The 21,665-nt window shown below is 38.9% G+C and overlaps 1 protein-coding gene across 2 annotated transcripts in view; it reads right to left on the bottom strand.

Annotated features, from left to right (window-relative positions):
• The window catches only part of drd2a (dopamine receptor D2a), a 37,769-nt gene extending 19,720 nt beyond the window's left edge, over positions 1-18,049 (bottom strand). The window contains exon 1 of one of the 2 annotated variants that reach the window (XM_051396708.1): positions 17,557-18,049. The gene's annotated coding sequence lies outside the window, so the exon portion shown is untranslated. The remainder of the gene's footprint in view (positions 1-17,556) is intronic. The other variant, XM_051396707.1, reaches the window with a different exon arrangement.
• Between the last annotated feature and the right edge of the window lie 3,616 nt (positions 18,050-21,665).

The raw sequence follows: 21,665 nt of genomic DNA, 5'->3' as shown, positions 1-21,665 counted from the left end.
CCAACTAAAGATGAATACTGGTAATATCGTGGTGCATAAACCACAATATATATGCATGCAAAGGCTACATAACTTGAGGTATTTACTGTCTTTGGATTTATGCAGAGAGACATGTATATGTGTGTGTATAATACATTTATGTGAGCAGAGTAGTCTACATGACAGCACCAAAAACTCAGCCTTTTTGAGCCCAGTAGACAACTAAATTAATAATAAAACTTACCAGAGGAGGGCAGAGGAAACCCTCAGTGCACAGAGAAGAAGTATTTAAAGAGAAGCAGTGAGAGAAGAAAGAGAGGGAGTACAGGAGTGAGTGAGGGTAGAGTGCTCCTGTTAGGATGTGTAAGCATTGCTCAGGGGCACCAGTCTGTGTGTACCCTGCAGATGCCCTGTACTGTCTAATCTTATTTATTTGCCCGCTTTACTTCTTTACTTACAGTACTTGAGCCTGTTCTCACTGCTGGCCTGATAGCTAGTGCTTGCTTATAAAGATAAACCTCTGCTCTCTCCCTGCTACCTTTTCTATTCTTTAAATGATGTCCTATGTGACCTGCACCTTATTATAATATTAATAATGCCCTTCTCCACAGGTAGGTCAGAGATCAGGGTCTATGACCCAAAACAGATCCAGTGTCTGGCACAAGGAATCTTCAAGTGCATACTTGCTGAATGCCAAAACGTGAACCTATGTCCCCTATTTAATGCAGTGTCACTATAGTAATTGTACAGTCCCTGCAGTATACCGTCCATCTACTGGCTGTCGACTACCTTAATGGTGATCTTCTACAAAGGTGTCAGGCATTACTGGACGTGATTTTATTTTCTGATTCTGACAACAGTTTGACTTGACTAACCACAATTTTGAGCATGTTTGCAAATTTTGTATGTACTTAGGGACTAATATGATTGTAACCCAGATCCCTTCCACCTAGACACAGACATCCAGTAGGAGTGGCTAAAGCTAATCCCTCATCAGCTTCCCACCCACAAACACTTTCAGTCATAATAGTCGAGGGCACCTGGCCAAGCCAGAGGCTCCGCTCTGAAGGGTTGAATACAGATCTCTTTGAGTAAGCAATTTTTTCCCTTGTGACCTGGGCACCCCAAAAATAATTAGTTTTCTTTCAATATTTTGAGATTTGAAGCAAGTAGACCACCCGATGCCCTGGGTGCTGCACTGTATTATTTACAGTGCTTATGCAAATTTAAATGAATTATTTGGTTGGAACCAATTGATTGCCAAGCCAGCCTGTGTTTGGGACAACTCCAACAGTACTGTTGATTTTATTCTTGTGACTGAAAAAGCAAATATATCATGTGGTGAGGTGATTCAGCACTGAATCAGCAATCCCATTCTCTCCCATCATACAAGAAGGTTCTTTTAAGGGCGATTTTGTTCTGTCCCTTTCTTCAGAACCATTCTTTAGAAATTATCAGATCATCCTAGGAAAAAATGGACAAGCTAGACCAAACAACTGTGAAATAGCAATAAAGAAAAAGCAAATATCTCCTTTATGATTTCATAACTGGTTTTGGAAAATCTTGCTCAACTTGTTTGTTATTCTGTATCCTTAGTAGGAAAAGTATGTGTGGTTTAATTCTACTATGCATACAAATATCTTTCAACTTAGTTATATAAATTAAAGGCACATGCTGTGGATAATAACAATAGGGACAGGGACAAGTGGATTGAGGTTTTGTAAGCGGTATTGTAGTGTGTAGGGTTTGGTTTTCTGCAAAATACTAAAAATTAGCTTTTCCTTTTTGTATTTCAGTGATTGTTCTTAGATGATTAAACCATTTCAGTGCTTCTCAGAATAACCGCCAACAATTAAAATTCTTTCTTTTAGTTGGATTACTTTCTTAGTCCTTGTTCGCAATATAGCATGGTAATTGTCGTGATGTTGGAATATTCCATAATTGCTTACGCCACCTTTAACTGGGACCTACTAAGGTTAAGAATATCACCAAACTGTCTCAGAGCCATAAACAAAGCAAACATGATAGCAATCTACACAGCTACTGTATACTAGCTGTTATAAATTGGCTGACTCAAATAACAGCTCTTAAACCAGAACAGAACAGACGCTATGCACTTAAGCATTTCTTCAAAAGAAAAATGTGTTTTGCTGTAGTTCCTATAGGTTGTTAAACATTTTCATTTATCATGTGGCCCTTGTAGTACATGAGGAAATAGTTTGGGAGGATTCAATGATTAGAGTTGTTTCTCCATTTATCGCCATGATGGAGGATTTACGAAAAGAACTTAAAAGGCTGAGCTTACCAGCATAATACCTCAGCACACACAAACCAACCTAACTGCTTCTCATCACTACTACCACGGCTCCTGTGAAAATGACATGGAGCTGATTTAAGTCAAGTAAAGTCCATTTTATTTCCATAGCCCAATATTGCAAATTTACCTCAAGAAGCTTTACAATCTGTATAGCTGTGACACTCTCTATCCTTATACACATACATAAGAAAAAAATCCCCAGAAAACCTTTAACAGGGAAAAAATGTCTCAAGAACAGCAACAAATGATGATAGGCATGCAACAAATGTTGTGTGTATAGAATAGACCAACATAGTAAAATTACAGTTTGGACAAGCAGGATGATTAGATTATAGCTAGACTGGAAACATATATGAGAGTATAACTCCGGGAGGATATCAAGGAACTTCCAAGTGCCACCAAACGGAAAGAAACTGAGACACATGACTTCCCTCCACCACGGAGACCTGGAAAAAGGACAGACTACACAAACACAAGAGGCAAAGCACAAGCACATCATTCACACGCATAAGAGAAAGGAAGCAAACACACAGGGGAGAAAGAGACGAAAGAAGAGGCTCAATCTCCTGGAGGGCAAAGATCCAGATCCAAAACATCTGGAGTGAGGCACTGACAGCCAGGGGAGAGAGAAAGGTCCCAGGATGGCTGATGAAGAAGCCGGAGTGAAAAGTGAAGACAAGGAAGGGGAAAATAGGAAGAGAAAGAAAGAGATAGGCACCCAGCTGTGTTTATGTGACAACGAACAAACAAGGTTTAAAGAGACTGAAGTGAGTTTCAGAAAGTTTACAGTCTGCAGGACAAAAATGTTCCGTAACTACTTGGCTCAATATATTCATAGAGACTGAGACCGACCCGCTGGAAGGATTAATGGTAACAGGTACAAGGCCTGAAGAAACCAAAGAATAAGCAACCTACTGATAGTTAAGGTGAAAAGAGTTTTAAGTTGGGATTTAAAGGCCACAGAGTCATACTGTTCCAGAGGAAGAGGGAAGGATTGGAAAAGGCCCTGCAGCCTGCTGACTTCTCTTTAACTCTGGGGACAGACAGAAAGTCCTGTATTCTGAGAGTGGAGAGCACAGGATGCAATATAAGGTTAAAAGGGGATCAGACAAGCATGAAGAGGCGAGACCATTTACAATTTTCAAAGTCATCAGAAGCACCTTAAATTCTGATCTCACGTGGACGGGGAGCCAATGAAGGGAAGCTCAATTTCGTAGTTTTAGTTAAAATTCTAGCAGCAGCATTCTGAACAATTTGAAGACATTTAGTACTAATATGTGGCAGGCCTGACAACAAAACATTACAATAATCAAGTCTGGATGAAACAAAACGTGAATTAGGGTATATGCAGGTGAAAAAAAGGTAAGCCTGGTGAGTTTTTTTAATGTGCTGATCTAAAGAGAGGGTAGGATCAAACGTAACTCCAAAAATTTTGAGAAATCACAGTCAAGAGTTACTGTTACTTTATCAAACTGGTATCTAAGTCGAGCAGGGCTAATGACTTAGCTGTTTAGACAACCAGCGGAATCTGCTATTGGCAAGTATGCGTGTCTGTGCACCTATCAGATACCAAGCAATTAATTAGCCCCACAACAGGACAATGCTACTTCTCAGCAGTGTCACGTTCGTCTTTTTCTTCCCCAAGATGGCAAAGTCATGACCTGCCCTACTCTGACTGTGGCTTACACTGATATTGTCACCCTAACCCTAACCATCCTATCCAGCCCAAACCACCAAAGGCAGCGAGTACTAGCCAGTCAGAGTCAGAGTAAGGCAGTTCACGCACCCTGTGCTGCCGCTGGGCGCTGGCATAGATTATTTTAGAGCAGCAAAGAAGACTTGTTTTCCGGTAGTGTAACTTTTAACCAGGAGACTAGACAGGGCTGTGTTTAAGTCACTGGTACAATATTCAACAGGGCCTGTCACGGCAGTGAAAGGGGTGAGGACCAGGGCCACATTGCTCACTTGAAGTTAAAGTTGACAGAGAAATGTGGCGATCGGTAAATATATCAGCACCAACATTACAAAGAAAGCTAGTGTCACTTCAAATGTAATAAGAAAATCATCTGACTTAACGGATGTGACAGAAAAAACATTCAGAGCAGGAACCTCTATCCTGCGTGATAAAATCAAGTCAAGGGTGTTACTATTATGGTTTAACTAAGGTTATTATTAATCAATAAAAATGATAATTATTTCAAAGCCAAATCCAGGAGTGTGCTTATTTTTGAAGATTTTGAACAAAGAAAATGCCTCAAATAGACACCTGGCCAGGAAATCAAAATTCTTAGACAGTGGATGTCTGAGAAATTGGCTTTCTGCCCAGTCTGGTGTCAGTTTGTCTGTGATTGGTTCATGGCATTGGGCCAACAAGAAGTTGCAACGGAAACGGAGTAGCAGAAAGCAAACTGATTACAGCTTACAGCTTCAATGGGTCCCTTTTGAGAGAATCTCTTGCATGTTGGTTTATAGAAAATTCTAATAGACTCCCTAGCTACTCTGCCAACTACTTTAAGAAGAGAAAGAGAATATTTAGTTTATGGGTGCCAACCTGCTCATCAGGAGCGACACTTCCTAACGCTTCCCAAATAGCTAAGCTCATACTAAGCTCACCCATACACATTCAGATACTGGTGGCACAGCCAGTTGCTTCAGGACACATCGACTGGAAAGGGGGAGCTGGGAATCGAACCCTCTCAATATTAGAGGACCCGCTTTACTACCTGAGCCACAGCCAGCCTTTGTGAAGCAAACCAGAACCTTTATGTAAGAACAAGACGAGTAATTTTCTTTATGTATGTCAGTGCAATGAAGTGAAATAAACTGCCTTATATAGTTACAGTGGTGCCAAATCTGGTCTTTAAGGCAAACTGATGCTGCTCCGTGACTTTACAAATAAAACAATTTTAATTTTTTTTTTTTAGTTTCTTTTTTTTCTGAGTCTAAGGTGCACTGACTGGACAGACTTTATACTGCTCTTTTAACAACAGATAGATCACAATTACAGTTAATGACATTAAATAACACAATGGTATGTCCTGGTGCAGCCAACTGTTAAAAAAAAAGGTTAAATAATACACAAATTAGAAAATGAAATAATAACCAAGATCAATGTAGTCATTTTACAAAAATAATAATGTCAAAGGTGCAATAAATAGAAGGTTTACTCTCTCAGAGCACAAACTGGCCTTTCCATATCTGCAAAGGTTTAACTGCATTGCTGATCAATACCAGGTTCTCTGTAATTATCTGTTCTGTGATTTCCTGCTTTGAAAACACACTTTTCACTCTGTCGTCTCTGTTTTTGAACAAACATATGCACTTTGTGATTTCTAAACAAAGTAGACGGAGCTAAAAACAGCCGACAACACCTATTATTTTTGTGTCATCTTTTGTAGCTCTCCTGTAATTAGCTATCATTCTCACTGCTTGTGTGGAAATGACTCTTAAAATTGTGTCTATTGTTTCAGTCATGACTATTTGGGGCAACAGTAAGCAGTGCCAGACACTTGTCAGCGGTATGTCAGTGCAATCGTCCGTATTCTCTCAGGTCAGAAGCTGCTGTGTGTTGTCTGGAGTGTAAATAAGAACAGCAGTCCATAAAATGCTGGTTTAGATAACTCAGACAACACAACTCAGTACATACAATACCATAAATAAAATGACCAGTATGCGGTTGGGAGCTTTAACTTTAAAGTAGAGTTTACAATCACAGATAAAATCTGAAGTAGCCCAGCGGGTGTTCTTCATGTCCTATTAAACAAACCTGGCAGCCAGCAAAGTAAACAAAGTGTGAAAGCAGTGCTAAAAATATAGCAAATGGACTATTGTAGCTGAAATTATGTGACAATTGTTGCACCAGTTGCATCAGTTATTTGATGTGTAATACAAGTGTGAGTGTATGCTTCAATTATTTTGGCTTCCACTGTTGGACCTTTTTTCAGGCATTGTGTGTTTGTGTCTTCAGTTCAGTGCTGCCAGTAAACTGGAGAACAGTAAAGTCATAAAATGCGAAACACAATCTGACATATGGTACAATGCACTTTTCAGCTTGAATAACAGTTAAACTTAATATTCACTGGCATACATGTATACAAACGTAAGGGCACATGGAAGTGCAGGCAAATACATGTAAGCTTAGGTGCATTGAATAAACAACTAATATTTGTAACTGTGTGAGCAGTACGCTATAAAATGTGTTTACAGTTTATTCAACATTTATTTCAAATCTGATTCAAATTCAAATGGCATATTTATTAAATTTGTTCTTAGTTTAATTGACAGGCTGATTGAAAGGTTGCAAAGATATGGCTGGTGGTTTACTCTCCCAGGAAAGGTAGACTTTTTCTTTAAAACATCGTAGCAAAGTATCAGTGTCACAAAATGCCTTGCTTGCCTTGTAATAAAACACCATGACAATATTTAGAATGATGGTCATAAAAAAGGGCAGTGGGGGCTACCAGCACTCTTAACACTGTAGATAAACTGTCTGAAGCAGCTACAGGAACTAACTGTGATGCTATTTTACAGACTCTATTTTTCAAACTATGAGTAGTGGTGGGTTATGTATGGTAGTTTGGAAAGTGCACCATGGGTAGATAATAAAAACGAATTACTATGTGCATGAAAAGTGCATAAAATACAAAATGTTCTAAATGCTTCGTAGGCTGTAACAGAAACACCTGGGTGTTTTTAGATATACATTTTATTGCTTTACTCAGTGTTAGATGAAAAGATTGATACATTTTATTGCAGTGTGTCCAGTACCAGTCCCAGAACCAGAACCAGTATCACAGACTGGAAGCAGTCCTCTATGGACATGACAACTGAGAAAAATCCATCTGCTGATGAAGACTGTGCTTGGTCAAAAGTTCTATCAAAATTGAAAAAATAAGCCTTGTAACAATGTCACTATCACTATCTTATTTACATATTGTACTGTAGCTAGCAAACTATTACCTGATTGTGCCAGATGGTTTGTTACACAGAACCAGCGGAAGAGCGAAAACACCTTTTTCCATCGAGAAAAGCCTTAAGTGGCGTTCTTTGCTCTTCTTTCAATGAAGAAATACTGCTAGTTCTGATATAACTGATGCTCCAGCAGTATCTACGCTAACCTATTTTTATCCAATTTTATCGTATAAAAATCCCACGGGGCAGAAGAGAAGAGGTGTAAGGAATGGAAAAAACTATGTTTGTCCACTCTAACCAGCTGCAACCCAGCTAACACGCTTCCTACCTCAGTCATTAATGCAAACAGCATATTAGCTAACTACATTATTATGTGGGGTTACAAGTTTAATTAGAACAAGTTTGGGACTGGAACATTAACTTTGTGGATGAAAACAGCTGGAGAGTTTTCACCCAACTCTCTGAGTAAGGCATCAGCAGTTGTCAGTTGACCTGACAAAACCAACAATTTATATGTTTATATGTCCTGGACATTCAAACCCTGCTTTTATTTACTTCTGCATTAAATTAAGGAGTTGTAGTTTGAAAACTATGAATTTCGAGTTGTAAATCTGCCACTGTTGTTAATGTAAACCTGAAAGCTTAACGGGCATAGTGACAGTATCTAAGGGGGTAAGGAGGCTTAGTGAACGGTCAATTACATCACAGATAATTATAAGAGTTAAAGGTTACAAAGCTGTTTTACATTGATGACAAGATCTTTAAAATATTATTTTCTACACATCCTATGAAGGTTTTATATTATTGAAGAGGTGGTTCACAGTCAAACAGCTACAGTGGATCATTAAACAGGTTAAATAGTGCTGTAGCCAAGCAGTTGACCTGTCCTGAATATAATCCTTAAATAGCCTGACCTCACTTTCTACCCACAATCCCTCTGTTTTACATCTAACCGCATCGCCTTTTCCCAGGTGACCCCAGCAGTGATCTATGAAAGCAGAAGGCATTATCTGGCTATCCTGGATTTCCACAGTAGTGACAAGGCTTTTCTCTGCAGACTGTCGAGCTCCCTGGCGTCAACTGCCCAACAAAAACAGATAAGAAGCACAAGTGAAGGTGTTTGTCTTGTAGCCAGTAACTACATGTCTTCCATATAGGGTTTGGCTGCTTTCTCTCCTTCATCGGATAAAGTGAAGAATTTCATTCCAAGACAAACATTTACAAAAGCATTGACAGGTTGTAACAGTTGAGAATAGAGATTGAATCTTGTGGTTTATAATCATGGTTACTGGTATGAATACTTACTTTGTTATAGTTTACTAGCTGCCCTGTTATTGTTTGAGATTACAGCAGGAAAATTATGGTAATAATGAGGCATATACTAATTACCAGGTATAATAATTTAGTTATGGGGGGATCAAAATAGGACTAACTTTACCTACTAATTATAAGCATTCTAATTAAAAATAATTTACCATATATTTCCCCATAAATAAAAAATGTTCTCATTTTGCATTTGCTGTAATTATGGTTTTGTTTTTCTAGTACTGTATTATTTTAATTAGAGAAAACTTACAGCGTTATATCCAGGCTGTATTCTTTCTGCAACAACAAAAAGATGATTGTCCTTGTTACATTATTTATACTGTTTCATATGCAGCAACTGTTTTGTAATTGCAGTCAAATCTCCAATAATATTGTTAATGGTTTGTAAACTGGCATCAGCCAGAGAAAAACAAATAATCAGGCCTTTTCCTTGTTGCGGTTGGGTACTAATCTCATCCAATCATGCAGCAACGATGCAGTCATCAGTTTATTAAACCTTGCAATAAACCGCACTGTTAATCTCACAATAAGCCCCATTTAATCAACAATTTGGTTCTATTGAATCATTGCTATTCTAGAGCCTTGAAATTTGATTGTTGAACTCCCTCAAACACAGAGAAATGCACACTTATGCACAGACTAAGCTCCATATTGCGCACACATATCCCGTACGTAACAGAACATTTACAGAAAACAGAAACACACCATTTACCAGAGTACCTTCATTACCATTCTATAATACATGATACATCCCATTAGTATTGTTTTGCTCTCTTTTCTCCATGATCTCTTTATGTTTTCTTGGGCATTGTTTGAAATGCTCTGATACCAAATACATTTATTTTTAATGTGAAAACTTCACATTTCAAAGATGAACTATCCTATCTGAAGCCAACTGAAACTATCTTCAAATAATGAATTAAATCAAATGTGTGTGGGCCATATTTCAGGATAATTGTCTTTTCTAAATTGATTATGCCAATTTTTCACACTTGATTTTTCTCCCAGAATTATTTGTATAATAAGGTGATGAGCATATGCATTTTTAATGGTGTCAAGTTTTGCTATTTCTCTCCACCTCCACAATAAATCTTCTTAATTCCCAGTATCAACCTATGCAAAGGGGAAGCAAAACCTCCAGCTGATACCACTCTGTCAATACTGTCAAAGTGTTTGATTCTACCCTGCGATAGCCTTCATCCTAATTAGTTTTCTATCTGCTACAGCCCTCTTAGTTGCCAGGTCAAAATCATTGATGCTGGCAAAGTCAATGACTATCTTGTGAATTCCCTTTCTCGGAAAATAGCTCCCTTTTGTTGCTGTACGAGTGAAGGGGCAAGTCATCACAATTGGGAAGCCGCTTTCTACAGGCTGGCTGTGTAGGTGGTAGCTGCTATGACTTTTACTGTGCTGAAAATAAACCTGCTCATTCAGAGTAGCAATTACTGTGTCATTATCTTGGCGTTGCAATTATGCCCCCTTTCTCTCTGCACTTATAATTACGAAACATCCTTCATATGTAAAGGTGCATTCAGTTTGGTTTGGCACCCAACTGAGATAGGGCAATAAATATTTAACATAAAAAACGGAAAGATGGTAAATCATTGATAAGAAATACACAGTAGACTGCTGTTTCTCTTTTATACGAAACATAAAAAGCCACTCTTGTCGCCACAATCTGTTGTGCTCCTAAACTAACCTCTTTATAAAATAACTACTGTAGTCGAAGAGTAACAGTTTAAAAGAAAGTGTTTGTAACTATAATTATAAATCAAATCTATTTTTCCAGGCAACTTGAGTCTGATTAATTTCTCTATATTTAAACAGAGAAAGACAGCGAAGGAAAGGTGGAAAAGAAGAAGACAGCAGTTTGTTATTTCAGGATGCTGAACTACCTGACTTGACTTGTAAAAAAGTACAACAGGGACCACTCAGTCATTTATTAGATTGACATATGCAATAACTTGTATCACTGGAAATGGCATTCAGAGAACAAATTTTAGCACTGACAAAGGACTTTTCACTGAGGAGATGCTGTCAGAAAGAGGTGAAAACAAATGGAATATTGAGACCGTCCAGGAAGCCTCAAGACAATTCACATTGAGAGAAAGGAAGAGAGGGACATAAATGGCTAAATAAAAGGCACTGAAGCGTCATCCACCAAGACAAAAGCCTCCGGGGTACAAATTCCTACCTATGCATCAATGTTATTGATACAATAGGACATAAAGGTTATTGTAGTGGTTATTTCAGCCATTACCTACTCAAATCAAGCTTTAAGGGTAAAGCATCCACCCACTGAAAGGAGAGGAGAGGGGAGAGTTGGCAACAAGCCTCCATCGACCTCATTAGGTCGTAGGGAAGCTCCAACCTAACAACCAGTCTTGTCTCTTGTGAGGCTGCATACTGACACACACACACACACACACACACACACACACACACACACCCATGACTGCTTTTCCATTACAAGCCAAGAAAGACACAGATACTCTTGTAGGAACGGATGCTGGTGTGTGCACACAAACATCCACACACAGCATCTCTGCTCCTGCTTTATCCTGACACACCTTGTCTGCTCAACAGAGGCTTGTAAGCCCCAGCTAAATCAAGTGTTAGTCCCCACTGTACCTGTATTTGTCGGTCAGGTAAATAAAACTGTGTTTTTACACATGCCTGAGCTGACTGCACCGTCATCTCAGGTAGTTTATAATCCTGCATATCCCCACATTGACCTGGATGGTGCTGTTGGCCGTGGTGGGATCAGAGATGCAGTGAAGCAGGCAGATTCTTTGCACTATGATTAACAAATTCATAGCAGTATCAATACTAGTGAAATGTAAACAATGCATTCTCACTCTTATTATATCACACACATTGTGGCCACATCACAGCATTATCATCAAAGATTGTCAAAGAAGAGATTAGATATCACATTACCAAACATCCCAGTCCTCAGTCCCCACAATGACTAGGTGAAAATGTTGCATAATTTGGTTGGTTTTTCTTGTCCTTTAATGAGACTGTGGCAGCTAAAATATTTGCAGCAAAGCTGTCTGCTTTAATTAATTGTAGACATAGAGGGCTGCATTCAAAGGAAGAGAATTCAGTGACTAATGAGTTATTATTAGTGTCAGCCTGTAATATCGGCCAATTCTTAATTTACTTCATATTGTGTTATGTCATTCCTTCTCTGAAAATGGGGAACATTGGGTTTTGGAGGATGACTGTATGTGTGGTATTTAATTCCCACAATGTAACTGAACCTGCTAAAATCAGGTTTTGAGCAGATGCTTCCGTCAGTTAACCTGCAACCCCAAAATCAACAGACCACAATAGGACTTGAGATGCAACAAGTGATTCTGTTAAAAGGTAACAGGGCCAGATGAATTGGAAGTGACAACAGAAACCGCAATCTTGTCTTGTGGTTGTCACTTTTACCTGGTATGTGATAGAGATGTATGTCTTTCCCGCTGATTTGGGATCACTGAGAGGTATTCAAGAGAGAAAAGAGTATTCGACAATTTCTTTTTGAGGGTTTGATAGAATATAACAAGGTGTTCACCGCTCCCAGTGAAATAGCCAAGAACTGTCAAAAGTGGTGGTTTTTGCAGGGTCTATTATGTAGGTGAATTAAGTGATTGGAATTGAATTAGCCATTTGTAATAACATTAAATTGGTGAATGGGATTGGCCCTAAAAAAAAAAAGATTTGAGGGTTCCTAATGCTGTCACTACACTTCTTTCTTGTAAAAACAAGACACTGTATACTTCAGTCAACTTGAAGCTCAGCATTCTTTAGCAGCTTTTTTATCCCTGCTGTGACTATGAAATTCTTCAGACATCTCAAGATACTCGATGCTTGATGACCTCCTTGACCAGCCACTAGCTTTTTTTTCTCGATTCTTGCTAGCCAGTTAGCGTACACTAAGTTTGTCTGCTGGAAATGGCTGCCTGTGGTTTTGTGAGGGGAGTTGGTGAGAACCAGTTACCACACAGTCTATACAGGAGAACCAAAACAGTGAGCTAAAAGTGGCTAGAAGCATAATGGTACTGCAGAGTTGGTTGTTAATTCTCGGTGAGTTCTGCACTATGAGTCATTTCATTCACTGCTAATGTAAAGAAATATCAGCTAATGAGGCTTAAGAGCTCTGATCTCTAGAGGGTGTATTTACACTCCTTGTACCCTTGATAAAGTCACCAGTAATTTTATACATACTACTGTATTTACTGTACTTCATAATATAACATTGTGAGCATGTTATATGTCAACAGTAAAAGACGTAAATAAAGTCCTTAGACACAGGGTCGGATCTATAGAAATATTCACTCTGGATCCACCCCTGCTTTGACATACATGACTAATCACCATGTTAAGTATTCCTGACCTAGTAACTCACTTGTTTCATCTACAGCTAACCTTGATGCCCATTATTTCAAAGCTGCGGTCTCTGTACACTTTGCTATTTTCAGAGATTAGCAGTTGCTAAGAAAGTATGTGATTGGACAATAATTTATCAAAGCTAAGACCAAAAGGTCATACAGACAGCGGGATCCATGCTTGCTTTGTTCACCAAACAAAAGACTCCCAGACTCTTGAGGAAAATGTCACTGAAAGGCTGTTTAGTACAACCCCAGCTTTTATTTGGCACTTGACACAAGGGGTTGAAAAAAAATTGTTCAATGTGACGCCTGAGTCATCCCCCCACTTCATCTTACTTTCACCTTTTAATTTTTTGGCATTTTAAAGGCTGAGATTCAGGGCCAAAAGAAAGAGCTTTTGAGTGAGTGGTGTAAATATTTTTTCTACCCAACACCTTGAGGGTCTGTGTGTGTCAAGCACCATCTGCTGGAGTTGGAATGATTTGGAACTAGTGCTACTAATTTAAAGTCCACAGAGAGACACTCTTGAATGGACCGCACATTCCCGTTTTAGGGTATTCAGACCAAACACGCTACATAGCAAGATAATTGGGAAGAACCTTCATTTCTCCTGGGAAAGACTGTTATTCCTTTCTACTTTTGTTATTAATCCTCATTCCTTCCCCTGTCTTCTAATAGTCATCCTGTCAATCGCTTCACATTGTCTGTCATCACATTGGTCCAGATTGTTCTCTGGAACATCTAAAGAATTCCCTCGTGGGCCTGGGAACAGTTTTAAAAGCCATTTACCTCTGATATTTTCTCAAGCTCTGCAAGAGCCACAGCCAATTAGGACCTTCTCGGTCCTTTCCTTTACATATGTGTCTGCATGCAGTGCAAATGCATGCGCACATACATGGTTATACAAGAAGGTGCCTGATATCCTCTGACAGTGTAGCCTAAATGTAGCTTAAGCACCTCTCAGGGGGATATATATATGTGTGTGTGTGTGTGTGTGTGTGTGTGTGTGTGTGTGTGTGTGTGCGTGTGAGTGTGTGTGTGTTCAGGTTCACTGTTCTTTCTTTCTATGCACCTTGAGTTTTGACTGCTTGTTGCTCATGCAAAACACCAAGACCAATGAGCTGTTTTTCAAATTAAAAATGTGTGATGATGCATTTCTATCCAGCAGAGCAATAGGTGTGTGAGTTATTTTGGTCTGCTTTCAACAGTAAGACAGTCACACTGGCAACTTTTTGAATTTGCATGTATTCTAAATATAAAGATGACTTTGTGAAGGTGTTAATGAAATTCAAATGTTTTTAACTGTACTGTTAATGAAGATAATACAGTACTGTGAGTGTAACCCTCACCATGTAAGTACTGTAGGCACTCAAAAATAAAATATGTGTGATAGCAAATAACTAGTGTTAAAAAAAAAGTATTTTCAGTGGAACACAACAACAAACAGTGCCTATGCATTGCAACAAAATACCCCACATACTCATTTAGATATAACATATGGATCGATATGTAACATGAACACACCATTAATGCACAGACCAACCAACCAGGTGACATAACTTTTTCAACGAATAACTTTAACCTGGAGCATAACCAGATCATGATGGATCTCCTATTGGCTTTTGGACCTAATTGGCTCCTCCACCCTTTCAGTGATGCCGCTGGTCCCTAGAGTGTTGACGTATTTGACATGCTGGGGAACGGGTTTCAGGAGAGAGAGAATAGGCCAGTGCAATACATTCACAGAGATCCAATACAATTAAATGATTTACTTGTCAAAACACAATAGGGCTGCTGAGCCACATGACCACCATTCACATACTGTAAGACACACAGAAATAACTGTACTGGTCTTTTGGAGCTAATGGACTGTCAGATGTCATTTATGCAATATTCCTTGGATGTACAATAATTCCACTACTAGTCAGAGGAGTTTGTGTTTACACTCTGTGACTTGGGGGCCATTTTGAACTTCCAGTTAGTATGCTTTATCTTCTGCTGAAGAGGTAAACTATTTATATTTTATCTTCGCTCACTTATATTTCTGACAGAACCGCACCCAAAGGTCACTGAAGTTCCTGCATTCATTCCTTTTTTGTTTATTCTGGTCCAAACAATGCTCTCCCTCTAGAAGATTTCGGTGGGAAAAATCCACTGTTTTTTTTAACATTCTGAGCTGTGTTATTCGTGCATCATGATTAGAAGGTGTTTGCGGACCTTGACATTTATATGGTGGAACTTTTCTGAAAGCATTAAGTGTCAGAGTATACAAGCCACCAATGTATAGTCATTAACTTGCATTAAGGCATGTAAGGCTTCATTATTTAACCTTTATTTTACTTTTTAAGGATTTTATCTTTTCCTCAAAATGTGTAATGCCCCACTGCCTCTACAGAACTAACAATCAAAGATAAAAAAAAAACTGCTGACCAAGAGTTTTCTTTTTGTACATTGTGTTGCTTTTTGTAGCATCCTGTAAAGCTGGAAGTAATGCTTTAATTTTAAGCAATTTGGTACTTTATTCTTACGGTTTAGCACACGTGCGCCAGCCCAGCCCACCTGATTTTTTCAGGCTCATTTCAAATGTGTCTGTTTAATAAATCAGGTTTGTGATTTCACAGACTGGATCAAATATGAGAGCCAGAACCCGATAAACAACCAGTATTCGTTTGGGTTGTAATTGGATTTAATAAGCACAGGCTGCGACATGGCATTGTTTTTGTTTAGTCTACGTCATCTCTCTTGGGAGCAGTGTGTTGAATTTAAATGTCACTATTGACTGACCAGTTGCATCAAGTGATTTGGCTTTAAACCCCTTAATTATTGTGTTAATAATGTGTATTATTCACTTTAAAACTGTGTTCCACCTTAATGTAAATAACCTCATGTAAGCCAATCTATCACAGTGTAAAGCGATAGCAGAGCTGCATTTGAGCCGACCTGGAATCTAAGTTCTTGTTACTGATATGTTTTCATGGCATTAATTCAAGTAAGTCATGCTGAGACAAATATGTGTTTTTAAATGGGCAGCTGTCTGGAAGCATCCAGGAGATTTGATTCAATTAAGTTGTCTGTGTCAAACAGCTGGACAAGTGCTGCATCAGGCAGCTCAAGCGATGTTGTTTTCCTCACAAAGAGGTGTGACAGATCAGAGACATAAGAGTGTAGAATCCATATGGATGAAAAATGTGTCTGAAGACTGTCACCAGATAGACAGCAAATGGACACAACATCCAGTTTCAGCATCTTGATTTTTATCTAAAAATGCTTTCCTCTATTAAAAAAGCATTAAAATTGTCAATTCTGCCCAACTGGAGTTTCCTTGTCATATAAAACCTGTCAGTGTCCTTTTCATTGACAGCACCAATTTGGCAACCAGGTGTTATGACCATGGTTGAGATATCAGGAGATCCATACCTGCTGAGCAACAGAATGTAAAAGCAGATATTGTGATTAACAAGGGTTTGGTAATGTTTTGCTGCAGCCTATCACTCTCCCCCCGTTTTTGTCTTCAGTAATTACTAATTCAACAAAAAGTGGCCAGGCTATAGCTAGCTATTAACATAAGCAACATCATGATATCAGTTTATGTCACTGATTTAGAAAATGGCAATCTTAGCATAACGTTGTATAATGATCCCAAAGAAAAATGCACTAAAATACCATAAATCTGCAGATAAGTTTGAAGGGTCTGAATACACATTCAACAAAAATAAAACAGTGCAGCAACACCAGAATTTATATCCAGACAGTTAAAATAGGAACAAAGTCACCATAAACTCTCTGTGACATCAACCACACACAAGCTCTTAGCCCACACAGGGTTATCAGGAGAGCTGCTGATAAATCATCCCGTTTTTTTCACCTCATTTATTGCCTGCTTTTGTTAACTTGTGAAAGCTGAGCGAGTGTTGGTAGGACACAGGACGGGATGTGCAGCCAGAACAGCCGTCACCTGCCCAGAACGAAGTGCTGTGTCGAGGACTCGCTGCCTCTAGAGAACCCAGCACTAATTACAAACTGGAAGGCACAAACAGATCTGAAATCAGCGCTCCGTGGGTTGGGAAGGGTAGCTTGACACGGGGACACTGCCACAGCTGAATAATTAAACTACAGCTCACTTAGAGCACTTTTGCTGGGCTGGATTAAGGCGGAGAGCTAATGTTTGCTTTCAGTTGTTTTACATTAAACCCCAGACCGGATCAATACTGTAAACAATCGACCTCTTATACAAATACATCCTCCCTACAGCTAATGCATAGCTGCAGAGCACTATGCACACACAGTTCGTGCGCTTACGCGCGCACACTCAGTAATTCACAGAGACTGACTCAAACTGTTTGTTTGGAAATGGACAAAATATGCGGGTTAGGGTGAAGCGACAAATAGCCCGACCGAAGCAAATTCACCTTGAAAGTTAATATCTCAGGAATCGCACCCAATAAATCACTTTGTATCACGCAGAAGGTAGGCTATTAGGTAGGCTGGACAAGACCAGCGATCCCAGCTGGATACAAATCTTTTATATATATACCTTGGGGCATTATTTAGGGCAATATAGGGAAATATAAACTGACTGAAGCTATAAATTATCTTTTTTTTCTTAGTTTGGCACATCACATAGAAAGAAATCATTCTTACCTTCACGCCATAAGTTTGACTGAATCTTTGTTTTTGCAGGCACCGACTGTTATATCCAAGAGCATCCACAGTTAGCTCCCACTGTATCCTTCATTTGCTTTGCACATTGTTTACTCTTTACAAATTAACCGAGTCGGAGCAGCGGCTCGGGTGCGAGGCATCAGTACAGGCTGTTAGGGAAAAACTGCACGGAGAAGAGCCACAAAATTGGCATACATACAAATAAAAATACTAAAACTGCTTTAAATCGTTAACTGCCTCCCGGTTGTTAAGCGAAAATGATTTTCTTCAGTTTTAGTCTTCAGAGAAGTGAACCAGAGGCTGAAACTATGCGGTGTCCGTCTGGTGTCCAGGAGATTTACGCACGGAGTTACCTTCGGTACTGACGGAGGCAGGAGACGCGGCGACTGTAAAGAACTGTGGAAAATCGAGGCGGGGTTACATCTGTTTAAATCCCGGTAGGGACGTGTGTTTCCTCCTCTGCCATCAGCATAGGTGAAACCTTATATTACCATACGTTTGCCTCACATTTTCCGTATTGCACTTTGCGCCACTGGCTGCACTTTTTAGTAATTAGTAAGTAATGGAAAAAGGTACACATGTGAATTATTTCATCATCTGGTGGTAAGCTGCACGAAATGTGAAAAATAAATAGTTTGGCAATGACTACACACATTCGTGTTAGGGCCTGTGATGCATGAGTGCAAGGCATGGAAAATTGTAATGTAGTGGCAAATTAACGGAATATGTGAACTGTGGTGGATCCATACACTTATTACAAAACCTCTTTCTCTCTCTCTCGCTCTCACTCTCATTCCCCCTCTCTCTCTAGCTATCTATCTATGTCTATCTCTTTTGCTTTAAGTAAAAAAGCAATGATTATGTTTTTTCTCCAATAATAAATCCTGTCGTTATTTAATAACTGACATGTCAGTCTTCAGAGCTCTGCTGGCTTTCGTTCTTGCCATGTAATCAGGAACCAGTTTACACATGGGATGCGTTGTGAATGCAATTAACTAGCTGGAAGGATAGAAAACCAGTAGTATTGTACATACATTTCACATCACATCACATCACATCACTGGGATCCATTTCGACCTGTAGATTTGAGATGCATCAAACAGCAAATTGCACAAAGATCACCTGCCTCAGTCTGTTCCTGTGGAATACATTTATAATCCAGGAGAAAAACAGTGTGATTGCTTACTTAACAGTCTTGCATCAGGACCCTCTTTTGACCTTTCTGCCTTGAAAAAGGTAGCCCGAGTGTAAATACAATTGCTCTTGACTACATCCCAGGTGTTTGTGAAAGGATACAAAGACTTATGACAGAAATTGTTTTTTTGTATGAAGTATGTCAGAAATAGCTTTTTCAAGTGCAGCACAGATTGTTCACATGATGTAGCGTTGGGTTTCTCTCTATTAGCAATGTTTGTTGTGTCTTCATCCTCCTGGGAAGCAGTACAGTGGTGATCATAGAGTTATGTATACTGCAATCCTGGAGAGGTTCAGTAATTCTTTTCAAAAGAACTCATGGATGGTTTTATCTGTTCATTTGAGCATGATCAACATTTGTTAAAATTTCCAGCAGCTTTACTTTACCTAGCTCTACACCTTCACACAGGTGGGACCTTGTTAAAGCACAACCTGGCTAATATATGGCACAACACGGTATAATCAATAAAGCACCTTGTTCTCATTAACGATAAAAAGTGAGCGGCACTGAACAGTTCTATACTGTCAGGGTCTCTCAGTGGGATTAGCCGAGTTTAGCTTTTTATCTTCGAACTATATTCATTTGACAGTGACATAGAATAGTAATGAAAGACTGCAGGCAAAGAAACGTAATCAGCTGAAGAAACAATGTAATTAATACCAAAATCCCTTTAACTGATAGTACTGTATTTTAAAGTAAAGTAAAGGTATTTTATATTGTGTATTTCTTGTTGTACTATACTTTTTCTCCACTAGTTTACATGCCAAAGGAAAAAAATGCAGTTTTTATTCCAAAACACTTATCTCATGGCTGTAATTGCAGATTACTTTGTTAACAGTCAGCATGAGATAAATGAAATAAACCTTTTGAATGCAAGACTGTTACTTGGAATGGAGTATTACTGTAACATTGTGATATTGCTGATGTGATGTAAGTAAAGGATCTGATTACTACTTACTGGGTCCATTTTTGGTAATTAGCTAAACATAATGTAAAGATATGTCTGGAGAGATCGATATTAAACAGATATTTAATGATAAGTTTTAAGAATAAGGATCTTTATAATTATTTTGTCTTCATATTCTGTAATCATTCAGGCAGAAATCCACTGGGGCAGAGGGACAGCCTACATCTTAGATCCCCCATATTGCCACTCACTGCTAGATTTATTGTATTCTGAGTATTGTTTTTCCCTACTGCAAACCTGCTCAAGCCACTAATATTCCCTGGTGTTATTGCTTTATTTTCTTCAATGTAAAATCCAGTTGGACGCAACAAGAAACTTCCCCTCTAGGCTGCCAATCCATTCTGGGATATGTAGGAAACAAGTAATTGAGAGTAAGCAACACAGGCAGAGGGAACATACTGTGGTGAATTACAAAACCCCAAATCTTCACAATGGGTACGATATCTCACATTAGTGATACAACCTGAGTTTTGAACTTTGTTCTGTGGGAAGAAGCCTTCACAAGGACATCTGTACCCAAGCAGAGAGTCAAATCACAGTTTAAACTTTCTCACTCATTCACACATACACACACTCAGATGCATACGCCCATACAGTACACACACAGACATGCACTGTCCCCGGGCTTGTTGTGGGAGGCAGAAACACACCTAACTGCTGACTGCCATAAGGCAACATTGCAGCCTGGTGCTGTCTGATATGGCCTCTATTAACTTGAGTTGATGAGTGGATGTTGGCAGAATGCTAAATAAATCACAGCGACTTAGATGAAGGTGCTCAGTTCATGCTACTTTACACACTGGCTTCACCCTTGTGTCATGCTAATGAAACATTCCACAATCCACCAAGGATTTCTGTCAGCCAACAGATCCACAATTTTGCATATAATCTTAATGTCAGAGGGTAGGGGATAATTGGCATTCATTTTTAGATTCATGTTGAACAGGACTTGGAAAGACAGATTGCAGATTCTAGACACACAGGCTCCTCTCTCTGCCGGGCCAAGGCACAGAGCCACCACCAGTGAGTGGATGCCGACTTGAGGTGAGCCAGGAAAGGCACAGAGCTGGCAACAAGGGGGACACTACTGTGACACAAATGGCTCTCACTCCCTCTTTTACTCACATGAGCATTTACAGTTTTGCAAAACATATGAAAAGTTTATAAATTGTGATGCCTTGTTACTAATTAAACTTCCTAATAGTACATGCAAGTACAGCTGAAATGAGATGTACATATTTTGATTTGAATATATGTCTGTCATTTTTAATGCAAAGATACCGACCATTTCATGGTTCCAGCTTCTCAAATTGGATGATTTGCTGCTATGACTTTATTTTTTAATTATTTGGGGGCTTGTACATACTTGTTAAAGGAGTCACTTTGGACTAATTGTGACAGCATTTCAGAATTTTTACTAACCAAAGAATAAATGGAAAATAATCAGCAGATGAATCCATAATGAAAATAATAATTAGTTGCAGTCCTATACAAAACAGTTTAAATTAACTCCACCTCACCAGCTATATCACTAATAACAATCTAATGGTATAATATATAATAATACAATAGTCACAAAGGACATTTTTCTCTATTGAGATACTTTTACTGTAATACTTTGAAGGTCCCCTCCAGACACATATTATGAAATAATACAAATTATCTGCTTATAACAGTAATATGTTTCTGATATGGTTTTTACACATAAAAGTAAAATCCCCACAAATCCTTGAAAATATCTCTTTTAAAACTCCAGATCAATGAATATACAAATTTTGTTGTTGTTTTCCTGCTGGACACAAGATGTCTCCTACTTCACTGTAAAGTCAATTCTTCAGTCAGTGTATGTGCACTGGTGATTTCAAGTTGCTACTTCACACTTGTATAAGTTGCATACTGGACCAGGACTGACTTCCAACTAGTTGT

The sequence above is a fragment of the Dicentrarchus labrax genome, unplaced genomic scaffold (genome assembly GCF_905237075.1).
Source record: "Dicentrarchus labrax unplaced genomic scaffold, dlabrax2021, whole genome shotgun sequence".
Taxonomy (NCBI): domain Eukaryota; kingdom Metazoa; phylum Chordata; class Actinopteri; family Moronidae; genus Dicentrarchus; species Dicentrarchus labrax.
Note: the sequence above shows the minus strand (reverse complement) of the source record. Positions and strands in the feature narration are given on the sequence as shown.